Raw genomic sequence first — 23,317 nt, 5'->3', positions numbered from 1 at the left:
TTGTCCATTTCCTCCAGATTCTCCAGTTGTGTTGAGAATAGGCTCTTGTAGTAGGATCTGATGATTTTTTGGATTTCCTCAGTTTCCGTTGTTATATCTCCCTTTTCATTTCTAAGTTTGTTAATTTGGATACTTTCTCTGTGCCCTTTGGTCAGTCTGGCTAAGGGTTTATCTATCTTGTTGATTTTCTCAAAGAACCAGCTCCTGGTTTTGTTGATTTTTTGTATGGTTCTCTTTGTTTCTACTTGATTGATTTCGGCCCTGAGTTTGATGATTTCCTGCCTTCTACTCCTCCTGGGTGAAATAGCTTCTTTTTGTTCTAGGGCTTTCAGGTGTGTCATTAAGCTGGTAATGTATGCTCTCTCCATTTTCTTTTTGGAGGCACTCAGGGCTATGAGTTTTCCTCTTAGCACTGCTTTCATTGTGTCCCATAGATTTGGGTATGTTGTGTTTTCATTTTCATTGTATTCTAAAAAGTCTTTAATTTCTTTCTTTATCTCTTCCTTGACCAAGGTATCATTGAGTAGAGTATTGTTCAATTTCCACGTGTATGTGGGTTTTCTATTGTTTCTGTTGCTATTGAAGACCACTTTTACTCCATAGTGATCAGATAGGAGGCATGGGATTAGTTCTATCTTCTTATATTTGTTGAGGTCTGTCTTGTGACCAATTATAAGGTCGATTTTGGAGAAGGTACCATGAGGTGCTGAAAAAAAGGTATATTCTTTTGTTTTAGGATAGAATGTTCTATATATATCTGTTAAATCTAATTGGTCCAAAGCTTCAATTAGTTTCATTGTGTCCTTGTTTAGTTTCTGTTTTCCTGATCGGTCCATTGAGGAAAGTGCAGTGTTGAAGTCACCCACAATTATTGTGTTAGGTGCAATGTGTGCTTTGAGTTTTAATAAAGTTTCTTTTATGAAAGAGGGTGCCCTTGCATTTGGAGCATAGATGTTCAGGATTGAGAGTTCTTCTTGTTGTAATTTTCCTTTGACCAGCAAGAAGTGTCCCTCAGAGTCTCTTTTGATGACTTTGGGTTGAAAGTCAGTTTTATCTGATATTAAAATGGCTAGTCCAGCTTGTTTCCTGAGACCATTTGCTTGTAAAATTGTCTTCCAGCCTTTTACTCTAAGGTAGTGTTTGTCTTTGACCCTGAGGTGTGTTTCCTGTAAGCAGCAAAATGTAGGGTCCTGTTTACGTATCCAGTCAGTTAGTCTGTGTCTTTTTATTGGGGCATTAAGTCCATTGATGTTAAGAGATATTAAGGAATAGTGATTGTTCCTTCCTATCATTTTTGACGTTATTTTTTAAATTTGATTGCTTAACTTCTTTTGGGTTTGATGAAAGGTTACTATCTTGCTTTTTCCAGGGTGAAGTTTCCCTCCTTGTATTGGTGTTGTCCTCCTATTATCCTTTTTAGGGCTGGGTTTGTGGATAGATATTGGGTAAACTTGGTTTTGTCGTGAAATATCTTAGTTTCTCCATCTATGGTGATTGAGAGTTTTGCTGGATATAGTAGTTTAGGTTGGCATTTGTGTTCTCTTAGAGTCTGCATGAGATCTGCCCAGGACCTTCTAGCCTTCATAGTCTCAGGTGAAAAGTGTGCTGTGATTCTGATAGGTCTTCCTTTATATGTTACTTGGCCTTTTTCTCTTACTGCCTTTAATATTCTTTCTTTGTTTAGAACATTTGGTGTTTTGATTATTATGTGACGGGAAGTATTTCTGTTCTGGTCCAGTCTGTTTGGAGTTCTGTAGGTTTCTTGTATATTCATAGGCATCTCTCTCTTTAGGTTAGGGAAGTTTTCTTCCATAATTTTATTGAAGATATTTGCTGGCCCTTTAAGTTGTAAATCTTCACTCTCATCTATGCTTATAATCCTTAGGTTTGGTCTTCTCATTGTGTCCTGGATCCTGGATATTTTGGGTTACAAGCTTTTTGCATTTTGCATTTTCTTTAACTGTTGAGTCCATGGTTTCTATGGAATCTTCAGCATCTGAGATTCTTCTATTTCTTGTATTCTGTTGTTGATATTTGCATCTCTGTCCCCTGATTTCTTCCCAAGGCTTTCTTTCTCCAAAGTTGTCTCCTTTTGAGTTTTCTTAGTTGTTTCTACTTCTGATTTTAGATCCTGGATGGTTTTGCTTAGCTCCTTCACTTGCTTGTTTGTGCTTTCCTGTAATTCTTTAAGAGATTTTTGTGTTTTCTCTTTCATGACCTCAGCCTGTTGACCAAAGTTCTCCTGTATTTCTTTAAGAGACTTTTGTGTTTAGTCTTTCATGACCTCAGCCTGTTGACCAAAGTTCTCCTGTATTTCTTTAAGTGTTTTTTGCATTTCCTCCTTGTTGGCTTTTGTATTCTCCTGGATTTCTTTCAATGATTTTTGTGTTTCCCTTGCAAGGGCTTCTAACTTTTGATCCATTTTCTTCTGAATTTCTTTAAGTATGTCCTTCATGTGTTCCTGTACCATCATCATGACCAGTGATTTTAGATCCAAATCTTGTTTTACTGGTGTGATGGGGTATCCAGGACATGCTGGTAGAGGAGAATTGGGTTCAGATGTTGCCATATTGCCTTGATTTCTGTTAGTGACGTTCCTACGTTTCCCTTTTGCCATCTAGCTCTCACTGGTGTTACTTGGTCTTGTCAATGCTGGACTCACCAGTGCAAGCTGCCCCTTCCCCACTGGCCTCTGGTGCACAGCTTACACCCTGCACTGCCTGTAGACAGGGTGCTGCTGTCCAGGCTGTTCAGATCCTGCAGCAGGCACCTGAAGGCTCCCGCTGGGGCCCGCAGGATTTACCGGAGCACACCGACTTCTCCCAGCTGGCCGCCCGGAAGCCCCCGCTAGCCTCTTGAGGGACCTGGAGATGTGGTGCGGCCGCCCAGGCTGATCTGAAGTGGAGAGAGTTGAGCTGAGGGCTTCTGCCTGAGGCCTTGCCCCAGATTGTGTCTGTGGACTAGATGGAGCCCGTGTGCACCCCCAGGGAGCGCGGAAGGTGTATGATGCTGTGACCTCCCCTGTGTTCCACTCACTCTGCTGGGCAGCCGATTCCCCAATCGGGCTGGCGCACACAAGGTTAGCCTGGTCGCCCAGGCCCTAAGTCCAGGCAAAAGCCTGGGAGGCCAAGTCCAAGCAAAGTTCCCCTAGGGCTATGACTGTTAATTGGGTCCCCCAGGTGACCCGGATGGCCGGCGTGTGCGTCTGCGCTCCCCGAAAGCACCGGGAGAGTCTGTTGTGCTAACAATCTCCTGGGCGGGTTGACACACAGATGGTCCACCAAGCCGCCCAGTTCTTGGGGTCAGTCCTGTGCCTTTTGGGGCCTAGACCCCCGTTTTGTTAGCCTCAGGCTACGCTTGTTAGCTGTCTCTGCCCTCCAGAGCACTCTGGGTCCTGTAGGCAAAATGGCGGCGGCGCGTGTGCCGGCCAGGGCAAAAAAAAAAACCTCCTGGCTGGGTTGGCACCCCGATGGCCACCCGAACAGAGCAGGGCCTGGGTGCAGGCCAATGCCCGTCGGGCTCAGACCCCTGCGGTGTTGGCCTCGGATTATGTTTGTGTACCTCAGTCTGTCCGATCTCTGGAGCCCGGAATCAAGATGGAGGTGAGTCTCTCCTGACTGGCAGGAAGCCGAGTTCTGAAGTGGCTTCCATGCAGCGAAAGGCTCCGCAGAACCGCAGCTGCTTGCCGCCTGGCTGATCAGCGAAGGTCAGTGGTCGTGGGCGCAGGGTCTAACTGGACCCTGTGTCGCCTTGGTTCCACCGCTGATGGCCCTTCAGCTGGACCAGCCACTGCTGCCGCCCAAGGCTAATCATTTTTATCCTTATAGCAAGAAATAGGAAGAAAAAGGCTAGATAGGCCATGAGTAGGTTCGACATCCTGTGGAGTCTCATAAAAGAACTCAAGGTTTGAGATTAATTTTCTTGTGCTGGAACTCTATGTTATAGGCTTCAAATGAAGGTTGGACTTCATTTCATGTTCAAGGAGTCATAATTCCTAACCCTATTCCCAAGGAACCTAACTGATAAAAATAACATACAACAAAATTACTCATTTTGGTAAGATTTAAATAATAATTTAATTTGCTATTCACCACAAGGATTTACTAGTGAGGGATCTAGTATGCACGCGCCCACATACACACACACAAGTAGTCCATCAAAAATGTTAGAAATTCATTATGTTTCTCATAATAGTTCAAACCATTGGAATATACTCAAAAGTAAGAATAATTAAACATGATGGGAAGTGTTAGTTAGTGACTTTTCTTCACCCTACTTATCTCTCCAAAGCTTTCCTCTGAGTAAAGTATATCCTTGGAAAGCAGTATGTATTTAGTAAATTAAGGCTTTCGAATGAGGGTCAAATGTGTCATGAGGTTTTTGAAAAATTGCTATAAACAAACAAAAGGAAGTTCTGGCTTTCAGATGCAGGCAATATACTGAGGCATATATTTCAGAGTTTGTGCTACCAAAAGAACATCACAGGGTAACAAATAGTTCTATTTATTCCAAGTTATGCATGTCCCAGGAAACAAGATATAATTTGTTGAATAATAGAACTTATTTCTATGAACTAACAAAAGCTAGGGAGAAATCACTAGAGAGTTGAAGATGGCTGAATTTCCATTTCAGACCTCAAACTACATAGTGCAAAGTCTTAAAGAGAAAGATGCAAAAATGAAGAATAATTGACTACTGAAACTTAAAATCACACACACACACACACACACACACACATATGTATATATATTTACCCTACAATTATATATTTACACACATATATATATATATTTACTACTACATAAGGGCCTGTCTGATTCTGTGAGTACAAAGGCAAGAAGAGAGAGTCAGTTACTGGCAGAGCCCATGTGGACTGTTGTACAATCTTGATTTATAGACTTCTGGACACCTTGGCTTGCTAATGGAAATAAATAGGTGTGCTATCTTTCTATGTATTTGGTGGAGACAAGGAGTTAGCGATAAAGACAGATGACATCTGCCATAAGCAATGAATATAAAATATGCTTAGAATTATAATGGATTGTCGTGGAAACTGGCAGAATAACATGAATCATTTCTGGAATGAAACACATTTGGCCTAGGATTATCACCCTCCTGTCATCTTCTTATAGCTAGTGCTATACAATGGTTAGGTCATTAAACCACTACAACATGCCATACAAGTAAATTTCATTTATCTATTAGCTTCCCTCTCTTTCTTCCCTGATTATCTGTTTGTCATCTACCTATTAATCCACAATAAGTTTGTATTCTATCATTGCAAACATTATATTATGAATAAATATTAAAAATTACAGATGTAAAGAATTTCAATAATAAACTCTATTTACCACGTAAATTCTACTTCTGATAATTTATTTACTATACTCATTGATCCATCTTTTAATATTTCCATCTTTCCATCAATCTGTTTTATTATCGATATTTCAAAGACATTTCAGAAGTCAACTGGCATCAGTACACCTAATATAAATTTATATATGGTAATTAGGTACTTTATCATAATTTCCCCTTGATACAAAATTTATACATAAGGAAATGGAAAGACATTAACTATGTACTTACAATATAATGGAGAATGAAAATATAACTGTTACACTACAGCCTACAAAGATACTTAATTTGACTCAATACCTAACAGCATGCTTAGTCAGAAGAAAACTTTGGATTTTATATCCCATGGTTTTCCATTTTCCTGACTATGAATGGAGCAGATGTGAATACACAGTTGATATTGATGATAGCCACCTGATGCTCCTGGCATCATGACTTCCCATCCACGTGCACTATATTCTCTACAACCATGAGCTCTGCCCTGCCCTTCCTCCTTCAAATCATCAGGTATTTAACCACAGGCGTTAGAAAAGTAACTAACCTACGGAGTTTGTACACAGGCTACACTTAGTCTCTTAGGAGAGCCATGTGCTGGGCACAAAGACTATGACAGGGATGCTCTGCTAACTATAGTTTCATCTACATGACAGGCCCCACCTGGACAACAAACATTTGTTCTATCATTTTCCTAAACCTAATGCTGACAATTAGCCACCATCTCATAAGCAACTATGTATTTATTACCATTAATTCACATCCACTAGTATGCTATCTACAGCTTGAATATGCCCATATTTCCTCCTTCAGTGCTCTGTGTTCAACAATATGTTCTAACTCTCACTGCCAAGAATATGCTTGTTATAGACATCGTGTAGATATTTCCTCTGAGGCCCTGTAAGTGTAGCAATATAATGACCAATTACATCACAGCTAAAAAATGTGTTTAGGAATAAACAGGTCCAGTTCCCCCTGACTACTTAACCAATGCAGAAAACACTAAGGAATTTTACTGCATTTAATAAATATTTTATATAGAAAATATGATAAAAATTTCCCCTACCTTGAGCTTTATTTTAAAAATTGAAGAAGTAGAGTTATTCAGAAGAGTATGTCATTTCAGTAAGAACTTGCTTTCCCTGGAGTGAAATATGCAGAAATTGTCTGAATGTTTGAAATTTGAGAACTAACCAATTTTCCATCTAGACACCTGCATTTCACTAGTTTTTATTTCATACGCAAAATAAAATTACTGAAATGTATCACTATACCTCTGAAGAACAGAATCTCTGAATTTTATTGGGCTGGTCATGTTATATGGCATTTGAACTTAGTATTTTAACATTGCATCCCTAAAGACTGTCCATACATGAATCACTAAATAAACATGGCTAGGTACCCTTTTCTGAATTAAAGTCAATGGTCAAAGTCACAAGGTAGAAAAAATATATAACTTTCAGGTGGGAAGCGGTGGAGCAGGCAATTCTAAATCATAAATCTTCGCCCTGCTTGACAGGCAGAAAGAATGCAAACTAATGATCTGTGAAAGGTACAAATCCACTTGTAGATGACTATCCATCTTCAAAAACATGGCTGAATGGTGCCCCAACACAAGCAGGTGCATTCTGTCTAGACACATAGTGCTCTAACATCCTCCCATTGTCTCTGCTTAAGTGATGGGTGAATCTCCTGAGTGGGAACATCATCCTTGTCTAGAAAGGAAGGAGCTTAATGCTTTTTTAGTCATTATGTGTGATTATACTAGTAATGTAATAAGAAGAAGGGGGGAAATTGTTCACAAGTCACCAGAATTTAAGTTTGTGATTTAGAAACTACCTGATACCTTTCTGAAATGATGTCTGTAAGCCTTCCAATTAGACAACGTCTGCTTGTACAGCATGTGTTTTCTGAGCATCTCTTGCTCTTTATTTACCCATTACTATAATAAAACAATTTTTGTTTGAATAATATTTTGTTGCATATGAAATTATGTATCAGAGTAGACTGATATGTCCATATTATTAAAAGACCTTAAAACACAACCTACGCATAGAGTCTGCTTGCTCATGTTCTCCTTTACCTTTGAGTTATAATATTCCCATTAAATGTGAGGAAATGCAGACACAGGAAAGTTTATGGGTATGCAAAATGAACATTTATATTCAAAAAGGCTACACTGTATTTTTTTTAAATCTATGTCTTTTATTACATAGGATTATAATGTTGTCCTTTCCATTTCTTCCCTTTAAATCTTCCACACACTGCTTCTTGATCTCTTTCAAATACATGGCCTCTGTTTTCAATAATCGTTGTTAAATATATAGGTGAGTGCAACTCACATATGTAGTCTGTATAATGTATTTGTAGATATATATTCCCACTGTTGACAACTGATTGGTATTTTATAGCCAGTTGGTATGCTTTTCTGTAGAGAATATTTTACTCTCGCTCTTAGCATTCCATAGTTGCCTGTAGATTTTTGTGTAGGGTTTGGGACTCACGGAGTTGTCCCCACAACATCCACTTGCTTCCCACTACATGCCTATTATTGTTTTCTTTGTTTGCTCATGGTTAGTTAGTCTCATAGATGAGACGTCATAAATAAAGCTTCTGATATTTCTCTTGCATGAATGCCCTGTGTTTGTTTTCTTAAAATTGTCAGTAATCTCATCTCAATTTGAATTTTGTGTCTGAGATCTGACTGGATACTATATTCACATATAGAACCATTGATGCTCTACATTGATCAAATAGAAGTAGCCTAGATAGCATTTAAGGGGATTAAGAAATAAGCTAAGGCAAGTATATTAACTTATGACTTGCTAACTGATGATACCATAAATCCTAAAAGATTGGACTTTAGTTTAAAACAAAAACATGCTCTTTCTTTTTCAGTTTTTAAAGGTGTGTGTGTGTGTGTGTGTGTGTGTGTGTGTACCAGAAAAATGCATTGACTAAGGTGCAGAGATGAAATAACAAGTGGTTGCAAGCTACCTGACAAAGGATTTTAAGAACTAAACACTAGTCCTCTAAAAGAGAAGCAAGGACCATCTTAGTCATCTTTCCATCCCACATAAAAAGGCCTAAAGATGGAAGGATAATGACATTGTAAGAAATATGCACAGTAAAACAAAAATTCACGTGTTTTTCCACATTACTTTACTTGCTAAGTATTTGTACAAGAATGATAATGCTGAGATTAATTTTCTCTTATTCCTGTGGGACTGTCAAGTCAGAAGGCTGAAGATATTTTGTGTTTCATCTTATTCTTGTATTAAGAGCAAACTTCTTGTGCATCTATAAATTGTAAAGTGTTAAAGATTTCTTCATAACTGCACCTATGAATCAAATTTATATTTTTAAATACTATTGTACAGTATAAGGAAAAGTAAGAGCCATGCTTACAACGTAAGTCAACTTTTCTTTACTTCTAAAGACATTCAATGATGAGTAACCATAACAAGATGAAAGAAAAACTACAAAAGAAAATAAAAAGCTTCAAAGTACTTTGTACTTGTGTTTTTGAACAGAAGACTCAGATCTCTAGGATCCATATGTCAGCAGTTGGTCCTGAATGAAAAGAAATGCTTTAATTACTATCACAAAGCCTTACTCCTAAAAATAACTGGAAATCTATTATAGAAACACCAGGTACAAAACCATGATAAAGTAGAGGGTTAGGGGAAAATGTTCCCATGCAGTCTCTTTCCTTCAAAATTGCATTCTGTGCCTGTGCATGAACTGACATCATAATGCCTTACTATCTTCCAAGCTCTTTCTCTTTCATAAACTATTGTTTACCTTTAAATCATTAAGTCAAGAGCTATGAAACATGGGTTCTTTTGAATTCAGTGGTAAATGTGTTTTAATTGATCTTCAAAATCAAATCTTGCCATACATTTTATTGTCACATTCCTTTTCCAGGGAACGCATTTCTCCAGAGATAGGCAAGTATATACCTTTGGTAAGTAGCCTTCTGTCCAACATTATGCAAGAAAACTGGTTATATGGATTTTAGAAGCATTCAGTCAATACAAACATCATACTGAGAAATATAATACTGCAAGTGATTATATACTGCTTATATATAGTTTGAGAGTTCCAGTCAAACACTGTATCATGACTTCTTTTGAACTTTGAAATGTTCAAAACATGATCACTAGAATTTGTGAGAAAAACAGGAAAGTATTTCAACCAAATCTAAGAGAAGCATGTCCACTTATCTGAGAAGCAATGTTTCGTAGTGTCTTTCCAAGTACTTGCTAAAGCTTTTGTTCTGAAAAATAAGTGGCAGATATTTTAAATGAGTAATGATAGTTGTTGTATATGAATCAGGAAAGTCAGCATGCACAGATCTCTCTATGGAAACTGTGGTTCTTGTTCTCATTATCATTTTTGCTCTTTATACTCAAGTACATAATTATTACTGTAGAAATAGAGTGAATAAATACAAAATAGGAAAGGGATACTTTTTCTTAGTAATGTAGACCTGAATAAATAACAGGCACATATATTTTCAAAGAAAAATCAGCAGGATGTAGTGGGAGACTTTTGGATGACAACTAGCATATATCAATGCTGGTATTTTTGAAAACTAAAATTCTCAAAAAAGTATCACTACACAGATATACATATATAAAACAAAGAAACTTAAGTAACTCCCTCAACAATGATTTCAAATGCCTAAAAAGTAATGTTTGTTTGAAAGAAGGAGTGAGATTTTTTTTTGACAAAAGAAACTACTGAGAGCTTCATGGAGAAGGAAATGAAAGATTCATAATACAAAATAGGACACTAAGGAGGCACAAATGGACTTGTAAAGTCTGGGAAAGAGAGGTGGGTGACTGCAAACAAATATGTACAAAATTGTAGGTAGTGGTAGCAGAAAAGAAGGCAGGCAGGTACTTGTGACAGACAGTATTACGAGTAGGAACTTTTGTTTAATTTTATTTCTTGTTTCTAAGATTATAGTTGCAACATTTCTCCCTTCTGTTTCTTTTCTTCTCCTTCATTCTTCTCTTTCCACAAGGAACGTTTCAAAGCAGTTATTCTGAAAAGACTGTCTGGGTGCTGCCCAGTGCAATTTTTCTTTGTTTTCCCTTCACGAGTTCATTTTACAATGTCTCACCACTTTCCAAGTCTCTATGAATTTCGATGTGGATTTCTTTGAAGATGTAGCATTTCTTCTTGAGATGGATGTCATGCTGTATTAAACAAAAGAAACAAACAAACCAATATAACATGGTACCGAAAAGAGAACTCCAGAATAACCATGGCAGAGAAAAGGGGTCTAGGAGAGCAGACGCCACTAACTAGACAACAGAGGAAATTTACCACAGAGTCTGGAACTATACTGTCATAGGAGGATAGCAACAGGGCAGTAACTGTGTGCGTCTATAGCTGAATCCTTCGACAAGAGCAATTTAGAAAAATACTTGCAGAGAAGGGGAAAAAAGAAAAGGGAGAAAGGCTAAAGAGTTTGATGTATTTATTAGTTGTTAATAAATATGTCAAGCAAAATCATGTAAATGACAAATACAAGTGTTTGATTGTGTCACTATCTCAAAGATGGGTAATCGCCTATATTTCTTTGTTAAAAATATATAAATGGACAAAATGCAAATTAAACCAATGAGAACAGTGTCACATTGTAACTAAACTGATATATTATATTGCAAGAATATTTGAGTTAGAATCTTTCATAATTTAAATCTTGTTATTTCAGAATATTGAGTATATCTACCAGCAGTGAGAATCTAATGTACCAAATGAACAACTTGAATATCAATATTCTGCAACAATATGGAAAATTGTTGTGTTACATATTAAGAAGATGGATATTTAAACAGTAAGAATAATTTAGCCAAAGTCACAAAGCTGCCTGAGACCAAATTAACTCTTTCTTATTTTAAAAATAGCCATATAGAGATAAACTTAGCATAAAACAATTTTGCTACATATTGGCCTTGGATTTGAAACCCAACACCATTCCCCAAAAGAAACAAAAAAGTATTCTATAACACCACCCAGTACTTTAAATGAAGATTGCCTAAGTTAGCTTTCTATTACTTCAGCAAAATAACATGACCAAGGCACTAACTAAAACAGTATTTAGTTTAGTGTACCCAGTTCCAGAGGGTTAGTCCCTGAAAATTGTAGCAGGAAGCTTGCCAGGTGTCATTCAAGAAGGCACTAGAGCTGAGAACTAATACCTGATCCCTTCTCCAACAAGGCCACAGCTTACCAACTAGGGAGCAAGCATTCAAATTTCTGATTCAAACCACAACAAAGATAACTGTGAAGTTATAAAACAAAAGAAAAATTGTTTCTTTGAAAACGTGTTTTGAAATCTAGTGAAATAATTATAAACTAAGAATGTTGAACTTGGACAGTTAATTTTATTACCATTCAAATGGCAAAATGATTAATTTGACTACATTTCTCACTATCTTTATCTACAACTATATCATACCCAGATTGTCATATTGAAAAAATATTGGAACTTCAAGATATTAAGTTGGAGTGTCATCCTGAAAATTATACAGACTATAAACAACACAGGAGATTTAGAAGCAATATCATATCTAAAACTCATCATCAGTATAAGCTTTAATTTGATACTAAAGTAAAATTTACCTATAGTAAGCATATGAGCTAAAAGTTCAAATTTAGAAAAAACTGGGTATTTGGATTAGAGGTGATAGGCACATTTATTTATATATGTGTATATCTTGGATTTCCTTGAAATGCTATTATTTATATTTTATAAAGCATATAATCAGTTTTATTTTTTTTCTTTTTCTTGGTTCAATTTTTTTCCTTTTTTTTATTCGGTATATTTTTTATTTACATTTCAAATGATTTCCCCTTTTCTAGACCCCCACTCCCCGAAAGTCCCATCAGCCCCCTTCCCTCCCCCTGTTTTCCCACCCAACCCTTCCCACTTCCCTGTTCTGGTTTTGCCCTATACTGCTTCATTGAGTCTTTCCAGAACAAGGCGCCACTCCTCCGTTCTTGTACCTCATTTGATGTGTGGATTATCTTTTGGGTATTCCAGTTTTCTAGGTTAATATATAATCAGTTTTATATGCACAAAATTAGACAGGGAACTAGAAAATGTACATAAAAACCTGTAGGCACTGTTATAACAAAATAAAATTGGCATATTATTGACATTGAGTTATACTACATCCACAGATTGTTTCTTAGGATATATGATAAATTGTACATTAAATATATCTTAAATACTTTGTCATTTCTCCCACTAAGAGCTATGGCCAATGCCTTCTTCACTAGGATATGACTAATTTCTATGTACACAGAGAAATTTGCAAGTATATTTTAAATAGGAAGCCTGATAGCTTCTTTGCTTTTGAATATCTGCACTAGCAGTTTTCCTTGGAGACAAACACTCCATAAGGTCACCAATTCAGATTTCTTTGTTGAGAGACTACATGGGGTGGGTGGGGGCATTGAGTAATAGCTAGTAACTTGCTTTCTGCAATCAGGTTGAGTCACTTGAAATAGTCCAGCCAGTTCAGCTTTTTTTTCATAGCAGACTCAGGAACCTTATAGGTACTATTTTACTCCACTAAGTTTCGGACAATTTACAATGTCAAAAAATTACAGTCATGAAATGACATTTGTAAATGTGAAAATAACATGTACAAAGTTCTAATTAAAGTTCTTTCTGAAAGCATAGTTACTTGAGCTACTGTAGCTTCCATTTCTAATAAAACCAGAAAAGTACATGGTTGAATTACCAGGTCTTTTTCCTACAATAACTATTATAGAGATCTGAAAGAAAAAATGTTTTTCCAATCAAAAAATTTTAATGGAAAAGCACAGGTGTCCACAGTTCTAAAATCTTGTCTTAGTTGCTTTCTATATTGCCATGATAAAACATCATGATTGAGACAACTCATAAAAGAAATCATTCATTATGATTCCACAGGGTGACTCCTTCTTATCTTCATGGAGAACTTGGCAGTAGGTAGATAAGCATGGTGCTGAAGCAGTAGCTAAGAGCTTGGAGAGAATGCTCATTCTAAGAGCAAAAGTCAGAGAAGAGGGGAGAGGAGATAGAAAGAGAGAGAGAGAGAAAGAGAGAGAGACAGAGAGAGACAGAGAGACAGAGAAACAGAGAGAGACAGAGACAGAGAGAGAGAGAGACAAAGAGAGACAGAGAGAAACAGACAGAAACATAGCTCTAACTAGGGGGTTTGACAGTAGTCTTTTGAAACCTCAAGTACAACCCCATTGCCCCATCTCTTTCTAACCTTCCCAAACAGTTGCACCAACTGGAGACCAAGGATTCAAACACATGATTCTATGGGGGCATTTGTATTCAAATCAGCACAGGCCTTTTGAAATTACTAAGGAAATTTTTCTCAATCAGTATGTTTGAAGCTTCATAATGTAATGAGTATGCATGACATTATTTCACTGTTTCTTTAAGAAGAGATTACAGATGCAACACAGAATGTGTTCCCTATGGGATGCCTATTAATTACAGTACAATTTCATACTTTTAGTTGTAATGAAAAATTGAATTATTTTCTTTTTCTTTTGTGGAATTTTATTCTTTGTTTAAAAAGTCAAAGAAAGAAATGCTTGATTAAATATATTCTGAAAGAATCAGTAAAGTACTGATTTGTGCAACACTACTTTTGTAAAGCCTGATACCATTTAAATTTTGAGAACTAAAGAGTCGAAACATAGAGCTAATTTCTGGTTTGAGCATGGATATCTTCAATTCCCAACATCAAGATGCTTATATACCATAGAGTTAACCATGTAATCTCTTTATCTACTTCTAACAAGCAGAACTTTATATTTCATTTGTAAAAATAATTCACTTGAGTCTAGAAAAATAGCTCAGTGGTTAACAGCACTTATTGCTCTTGGAGAGGATCCAGATTTGGTTTCCAGCAACCACATGGTAGCTCACACAATGACGACCCTTAAGTCTGGTGCTAGGGAATCCAACATCCCTTTTTGGATTCTCTGGCTAATGAATACACATTAGACCTGGATAAATGTAGGCAAAACATTCATACATACACAAAAACTAAAAAGCTTAAGAAGAATCATTCTTTGGGGCTCACATGCAAAGTCAAGAACAATAACAGCTTCTGCAAAATGCTGACTGATAACTACAAACACTAGCCCTTTAATTAAAGCTAGAATAACTACAGGCTTCTCTGGTCATACAACTTCTAAGTGGAACACATTTTGTTCTTTTCATTGTATGGGATGTAGGCTTTTTATTAAAGTTACCTGTGACTAAAGCATGTTCTGCAGTGGCTTCTTCTTCTCTACTATTCAATATGTAAGAATCACCAAAACCTACAGATATTCTGTTGCTCTTTGGTGGTCATAGACTCCAAAATCTATTATTAGATCCATATTTATTTAAAAATATAATTCAATTATTTCTAAAGCCACATATGAACACATACACAGCAGAGGACTTCCAGGTCTGTGTTCAATCAGAAATGATTCACATAACCCTCAAAATTCTGGGGGCCCCAGGGAGTTTAGAGGTCAAGTGGGGTGGGGGTGGGGGTCAGGGACATCCTCATGGAGACAGGGTCTGGGGAGGAGGTATGAGATGTGGAACAGTTGAGGGTAGATCTGGCCTGGGGAAAAATCTGAAGTGTAAAATTAATTAAAAAAGGAGAAAAAGAGAAAAATACATACATTATGATGATCATATTGAAAGCACGGAATCTTGAAGGGGCTTCTTTTTTTATTTGTTTGTTTGTTTAATCAAGACAGGGTTTTTCTGTATAGCCCTGGCTGTACTGGAACTCACACTGTTCAACCAAACTGGCCTCAAACTCAGAAATCTGTCTGCCTCTATCTCCCAAGTATGTGTGCCACCACGGCCCAGCAAATGTGCTTCTTCTTTTTATTTTTTTTTTCAAGCTTTCTTTTTTTTTTAATTTTTTTTATTCGATATAATTTATTTACATTTCAAATGATTTCCCCTTTTCTAGCCCCCCCACTCCCTGAAAGTCCCGTAAGCCCCCTTCTCTTCCCCTGTCCTCCCTCCCACCCCTTCCCACTTCCCCGTTCTGGTTTTGCTGAATACTGTTTCACTGAGTCTTTCCAGAACCAGGGGCCACTCCTCCTTTCTTCTTGTATCTCATTTGATGTGTGGATTATGTTTTGGGTATTCCAGTTTTCTAGGTTAATAACCACTTATTAGTGAGTGTATACCATGATTCACCTTTTGAGTCTGGGTTACCTCACTTAGTATGATGTTCTCTAGCTCCATCCATTTGCCTAAGAATTTCATGAATTCATTGTTTCTAATGGCTGAATAGTACTCCATTGTGTAGATATACCACATTTTTTGCATCCACTCTTCTGTTGAGGGATACCTGGGTTCTTTCCAGCATCTGGCAATTATAAATAGGGCTGCTATGAACATAGTAGAGCATGTATCCTTATTACATGGTGGGGAATCCTCTGGGTATATGCCCAGGAGTGGTATAGCAGGATCTTCTGGAAGTGAGGTGCCCAGTTTTCGGAGGAACCGCCAGACTGATTTCCAGAGTGGTTGTACCAATTTGCAACCCCACCAGCAGTGGAGGAGTGTTCCTCTTTCTCCACACCCTCTCCAACACCTGCTGTCTCCTGAATTTTTAATCTTAGCCATTCTGACTGGTGTAAGATGAAATCTTAGGGTTGTTTTGATTTGCATTTCCCTAATGACTAATGAACTTGAGCATTTTTTAAGATGCTTCTCCGCCATCCGAAGTTCTTCAGGTGAGAATTCTTTGTTTAATTCTGTACCCAATTTTTTAATAGGGTTGTTCGGTTTTCTGGAGTCTAACTTCTTGAGTTCTTTATATATATTGGATAATAGCCCTCTATCTGATGTAGGATTGGTGAAGATCTTTTCCCAATTTGTTGGTTGCCGATCTGTCCTCTTGATGGTGTCCTTTGCCTTACAGAAACTCTGTAACCTTATGAGGTCCCATTTGTCAATTCTTGCTCTTAGAGCATACGCTATTGGTGTTCTGTTCAGAAACTTTCTCCCTGTACCGATGTCCTCAAGGGTCTTCCCCAGTTTCTTTTCTATTAGCTTCAGAGTGTCTGGCTTTATGTGGAGGTCCTTGATCCATTTGGATTTGAGCTTAGTACAAGGAGACAAGGATGGATCAATTCGCATTCTTCTGCATGCTGACCTCCAGTTGAACCAGCACCATTTGTTGAAAAGGCAATCTTTTTTCCATTGGATGTTTTCAGCCTCTTTGTCAAGGATCAAGTGGCCATAGGTGTGTGGGTTCATTTGTGGATCGTCAATCCTGTTCCATTGATCCTCCTGCCTGTCACTGTACCAATACCATGCAGTTTTTAACACTATTGCTCTGTAGTATTGCTTGAGGTCAGGGATACTGATTCCTCCAGATTTTCTTTTGTTGCTGAGAATAGTTTTAGCTATCCTGGGTTTTTTGTTGTTCCAGATGAATTTGATAATTGCTCTTTCTAACTCTGTGAAGAATTGAGTTGGGATTTTGATGGGTATTGCATTGAATCTGTATATTGCTTTTGGCAAAATGGCCATTTTAACTATATTGATTCTACCGATCCATGAGCATGGGAGGTTTTCCCATTTTTTGAGGTCTTCTTCCATTTCCTTCTTCAGAGTCTTGAAGTTCTTGTCATACAGATCTTTCACATGTTTGGTAAGAGTCACCCCAAGATACTTTATACTGTTTGTGGCTATTGTGAAGGGGGTCATTTCCCTAATTTCTTTCTCAGCCTGCTAATCCTTTGAGTATTGGAAGGCCGCTGATTTGCTTGAGTTGATTTTATAACCTGCCACTTTGCTGAAGTTGTTTATCAGCTGTAGGAGCTCTCTAGTGGAGTTTTTTGGGTCACTTAGGTAGACTATCATGTCGTCTGCAAATAATGATAGTTTGACTTCTTCCTTTCCAATTTGTATCCCTTTGACCTCCTTATGTTGTCGAATTGCCCGAGCTAGTACCTCAAGTACAATATTGAAAGATAAGGAGAAAGGGGGCAGCCTTGTCTGGTCCCTGATTTCAGTGGGATTGCTTCAAGTTTCTCTCCATTTAGTTTGATGCTGGCTACCCGTTTGCTGTATATTGTTTTTACTATGTTTAGGTATGGGCCTTGAATTCCTGTTCTCTCCAAGACTTTAAGCATAAAAGGATGCTGAATTTTGTCAAATGCTTTTTCAGCATCCAATGAAATGACCATGTGGTTTTGTTCTTTGAGTTTGTTTATGTAGTAGATTGTATTGATGGATTTCCGTATATTGAACCAACCCTGCATTCCCGGGATAAAGCCTACTTGATCATGGTGGATGATCGTTTTGATGTGTTCTTGGATTCGGTTGGCAAGAATTTTATTGAGTATTTTTGCATCGATGTTCATAAGGGAAATTGGTCTGAAGTTCTCTTTCTTTGTTGGATCTTTGTGTGGCTTTGGTATCAGCGTAATTGTGGCTTCGTAGATGATATCTACTCAATGATATCTTGGTCAAGGAAGAAATAAAGAAAGAAATTAAAGACTTTTTAGAACACAGTGAAAATGAAAACACAACATACCCAAATCTATGGGACACAATGAAAGCAGTGCTAAGAGGAAAACTCATAGCCCTGAGTGCCTCCAAAAAGAAAACGGAGAGAGCATACATTACCAGCTTAATGACACACCTGAAAGCCCTAGAACAAAAAGAAGCTATTTCACCTAGGAGGAGTAGAAGGCAGGAAATCATCAAACTCAGGGCCAAAATCAGTCAAGTAGAAACAAAGAGAACCATAAAAAAAATCAACAAAACCAGGAGCTGGTTCTTTGAGAAAATCAACAAGATAGATAAACCCTTAGCCAGACTGACCAAAGGGCACAGAGAAAGTATCCAAATTAACAAACTTAGAAATGAAAAGGGAGATATAACAACGGAAACTGAGGAAATCCAAAAAATCATCAGATCCTACTACAAGAGCCTGTACTCAACACAACTGGAGAATCTGGAGGAAATGGACAGTTTCCTTGACAGATACCAAATACCAAAATTAAATCAGGACCAACTAGACCATCTAAACAGTCCCATAATGCCTAAAGAAATAGGAGTCATAGAAAGTCTTCCAACCAAAAAAAGCACAGGACCAGATGGTTTCAGTGCAGAATTCTACCAGACCTTCAAAGAAGAGTTAACACCAATACTCTTCAAACTATTCCACAAAATAGAAACAGAAGGAACACTACCCAATTCCTTCTGCAAATGTGCTTCTTAATGGAGAGCATACACAGTTGAAAATTAAGCACAGTTTACATTATTCAGAGTGTTGAAGTTAAAATAATAAGATAAAGTTACATATTGTTTTTAATGACCAAAATCTGAACCAGTAATGTTAAATTTGGCAAGGAAATAAAAATACCAGTAACTCTGATTCTTTGCAAGCAGGACTGCAAACTGATATTGATATTTTGGAAGATAATTTGGAGTTTCTAAGCCAAAATAGAATCTACTCGTGTGATGAAGAAGTGATAATCTTTGGCATTTACCAGAAGTAATTTAAATACAGAAGAAGCCACAGATAGATATGAATATAGTGACTTCACTCATAATTGCCAAAATATGGGAATCCATCAAGATTTGTTTTGGATAAGTAAAATGTTGTATGCCTGGGTAATAGAACATTTACCCAGTGCCAAAATAAAATGAACTATTATGTCATAAATTGACATATGAAGATAAATAAGTAAAAAAAAAAGTTCTGATGTGAGAAGCCTGCAAAGTGATGATTCCTACTACAAAAGATTCTGAAAAAGATAAAACTACTATGATTCTCAGAAATATTAGTGGTTACCAGCGGATAAGAGATTAAAAAGTTGGAATACAGAGGAATTTTAACACTGTACTGTGTTGAATTTTGTCATTGTACTGTAATCAAATGCTATAATTTGATACTTTACAAGGATATATTCATCAAACACTCAGCCAAAACTAAGATGAAGAGTCAGGTATAATGTAAGCTATGAGTTTTGGGCGACATAAAAGTGTCAAGGTTGAGTTATGAACTATAATGTCTCTATGCTTTTTTGAAAGATATTGAACTATGAAATGTGTTGTGCATAAGACAAGGTAGAAGGTATATGAAAAACTAAAACTGATTAAAAATAAACTATTTAGGAAGTCCAAATCTATAAAATTCTCAATTATAATTTTACTAGTATTTCTGCTTTGTCTTGTCCATCATTTAAATCAAACGTTTCCTTAAGGTAGATGGTATGATATCTGCTCAGAGTTGGTTCATGCTCTTTTTAACTTCACTCTTTACTGTCTTTGAGATTCAGCTGTAGTAATGTCCACTGATCTATCATAATGTTCATTTGTACTATCCCAATTTGGTTCACATCTATTTATTTATTTAATTGCTTATTTATTACTTACTTACTTATTCATTTATTTATTTAATGTGTATGAATACACTGTAGCTGTCTTCAGATACACCAGAAGCGGGTATCAAATCACATTGTAGATGGCTGAAAGCTACCATGTGGTTGCTGGGATTTGAACTCAGGACCTTTGGAAGAGCAGCCATTGCTCCTAACCACTGAGCAATCTCTCCAGTCCCTTTGTTCACATCTTAAACGATGTTTTTTGAATAGTTACAGTCTTCTTTCTTTCTAGTATACTGATATGACATTTCTTACAATCCTTATTTGTCCCCTAAAGTCATGTTAAGTTGGAATGAAATCTATCGTTCCATATCTATTCTAAGACAACATTTGATAGTTAATGCTGTCTTACTGTTATATTAGTGACTTTATCTTAATACTAAAAACTATTTTCAACAGTATTATCCAATTGTGCCTAATGATTAAAATCTAGTGAAAACCTGTTGCAGAATATTTTATCACACCATTGTGAACCCCAAGATTGGGTTATTTACTGAATACAATGTGTTTCTAGTTGTGGGGTGCCTCAGTCCTTAGCACATACCTTTATCCCCTCTGACTAGACTACAGACATGCCCTAGTACAAATATTTAATCTTAAACAATGAATGTAAACTAGTTTGTAGAGGGACTCACTCATAGATGAAGTAATGTGTAATTGAGAGGTAGATGAACTGGCAAATCAGAGAAAGATTTCACAGAATATGATATGCCCAACTCTCATGACAAGAGAAAGGAAGAGGAGGCTACTTAAGAATAGAACACAGAGAGAGAATAAAAAAAGTAGGAAATTTTAATGGCAAGTTTTACAGAGACAGGTTTAAGAAAGAACAAGCAAGATACAGGTGAAGTCTGAATGAACCAGAGAATTAGAATATATTGCTTTACTTAGTTTGAGGCCAAGCAGATCAATTCAATCAGAGGCCCAGAAAGAAGACAGATTGAAACAGTCAGTTTGAAAAGGAGTTTTGCGCCAGAACAGATGAGTTGACCAGAAAGACAGAGCTCAGTTCTAGACTCTAGAAAGAACTAGAAAGGGTGAGCTTATTCAGTAGTAAATTTCAGAAGCAGAAAACATCTTAGGCCTAGATTAGATTTCATGGAGTCTAGAAGCGTCCTGGACTAGGCCTAGGTTATCAGAATGAGGTAGTAAGCCCCAGGGGTCTTCAGACAAATACAAGTTACATTTACAAAAACCCACAGTTGGTGAGGTTAGATACCTTTTAGAAGAACCTATTGTTATTCTTTTTCTTTACAAATAGAGGTGCTCAATGCAAGAAAAGATAGGAAATGACCTAAAAAGAAATAAAACACCACTGGTCCCCTTAACAGAATTTGAGCACTGAGTTTCCTCTGTTCCTGGGATGTAAGGATCAGGAATGAAGCTTTAATCTCAGCCACTTCTTCAGCTCTAACAAGCATCAATTGTCACAGCACTAAAAAGTTTCAGTTGGATTTGCAGGCTGCGGCAGCAGAAGCAGCAGCAGCAGCAGCAGCAGCAGCAGCAGCTGGTCCAGAGGAAGGGCCATCAGCAGTAGAACCAAGGTGACAGGGTCCAGGCAGGCCCTGCACCCACGACCTCTGACCATCGCTGGCCAGCCGGGTTGCAAGCAGTGGCAGATTTAAAATGCCTTTCACCACACAGAAGCCACTTCAGAACTCTGCCTCCCGCCAGTCAGTTACTAGAGACTTGCCTCCATCTTGGTTCTCAGACGCCAGAGAGATCAGACAGACTGAGGTACACAAATATAACCCGAGACCAACATCACGGGGGTCTAAGAATGACAGGTGTTGGTCTGCACCCAGGCCCTGGGCTGTTGGGGGGGGGTGGGCGGACATCGGGGTGCCAACCCAGGCCGGATGTTGTTTGCCCAGCCCGGAGCACTCAGCCATTTTGCCTACGGGATGCCAGAGAGTTCTAGCAGGCAAAGTCAGCTAAGAATCATAAGCCGAGGCTAACATAGCTGGGGTCTAAGCCAGACAGGCCTTTGACTGCCCCTAAGGCCTTGGCTGCTTGGTGGGCCATCTGTGTGCCAACCCAGCTAGGAGTTTGCTAGCCCAGCACACTCTCCCAGCACTTTCAGGGAGCACATGCACGCCTCCATCCTGGCCACCTGACAGACCCAATTAACAGTCATAGCCCAAGGGGAACTTTGCTCAGAACGTGGACTGCCAAGCTTTTGCCTAGATTCAGGGCCTGAGCTGCTAGGCTAGCCTTGTGTACACCAACCCAGTTGGGAGTTCAGCTGCCCAGCAGAGTGATTAGCACTCGGAAAAGGTCCCCGCAGCATACACACTCAGCATTCCCTGAAGGAGCAAACGGGCACCGCCTGGTTCACAGACACAATCTGGGGCAAAGCACACTATGGCTGCAAGGGCACCCAAGAGGAGGACAGCACATCAGCAATCTGCAACAGGGAAAACCCAGCCATCCAATGTTGTGGAAATAGCCCTAGAGACTCTCAGGAGGCTCAAACACCAGCCAGAGACAAGACCAACTAAAACCAGAGAACAAGATGGCAAAGGGCAAACGCAGGAATGCTATTAACAGAAATCTAGGCAATATGGCAACATCTGAACCAAACTCTCCAACATCAGCAAGTCCTGGTTATGCCAATACACCAGAGAAAGAAGATTTGGATTTAAAAATCACTGGTCATGATGCTGCTAGAAGAATACAAAAGGGACATAAATGAATCTCTTAAAGAAATACAGGGGAACATGAATAAGCTAGAAACCCGTATAATGGAAACACAAAAATCACTTAAAGAAATACAGGAGAATAAGGCTCAAGAAATAGAAGCCAATAAAGAAGAAACGCAAAGAAAAAAAACTTAAAGATATGCAAGAGAACTTGAGTCAACAGGCAGAAGTCATCTAAGTGGAAACACAAAAATCTCTTAAAGAATTAAAGGAAAACACAAACAATCAAATGATGGAACTGAGCAAAACCATCCTGGATCTAAAAACAGAAATAGAAACAACTAAGAAATCACAAAGAGAGACAACATTGGAGATAGAAAACCTTGAGAAGAAATCAGGGGCCATAGATGCAAATATCAACAACAGAATACAAGAGATGGAAGAAAGAATCTAAGATGCTGAAGATACCGTAGAAACCAATGACTCTACAGTCAAAGAAAATGCAAAATGCAAAACATTTGTATCCCAGAACATCCAGGAAATTCAGGATACAATGAGAAGACCAAACCTAAGGATTATAGGTATAGATGAGAGGGAAGATTTACAACTGAAAGGGCCAGCAAATATCTTCAACACAATTATGGAAGAAAACTTTCCCAACTTAAAGAGAGAGATGCCCATGAATATACAAGAAGCCTACAGAACTCCAAACAGACTGGACCTGAGTAAAAATACCTCCTGTCACATAATAATCAAAACCCCAAATGCACTAAACAAAGAAAGAATATTAAAGACAGTAAGAGAAAAAGGCCAAGTAACATATAAAGAAAGACTTATTAGAATCACACCAGACTTCTCACCAGAGACCATGAAAGCTA

Source organism: Apodemus sylvaticus, chromosome 2 (genome assembly GCF_947179515.1).
Source record: "Apodemus sylvaticus chromosome 2, mApoSyl1.1, whole genome shotgun sequence".
NCBI lineage: Eukaryota > Metazoa > Chordata > Mammalia > Rodentia > Muridae > Apodemus > Apodemus sylvaticus.
The sequence above is the reverse complement of the archived record's forward strand: the minus strand, read 5'-3'. Positions refer to the sequence as shown.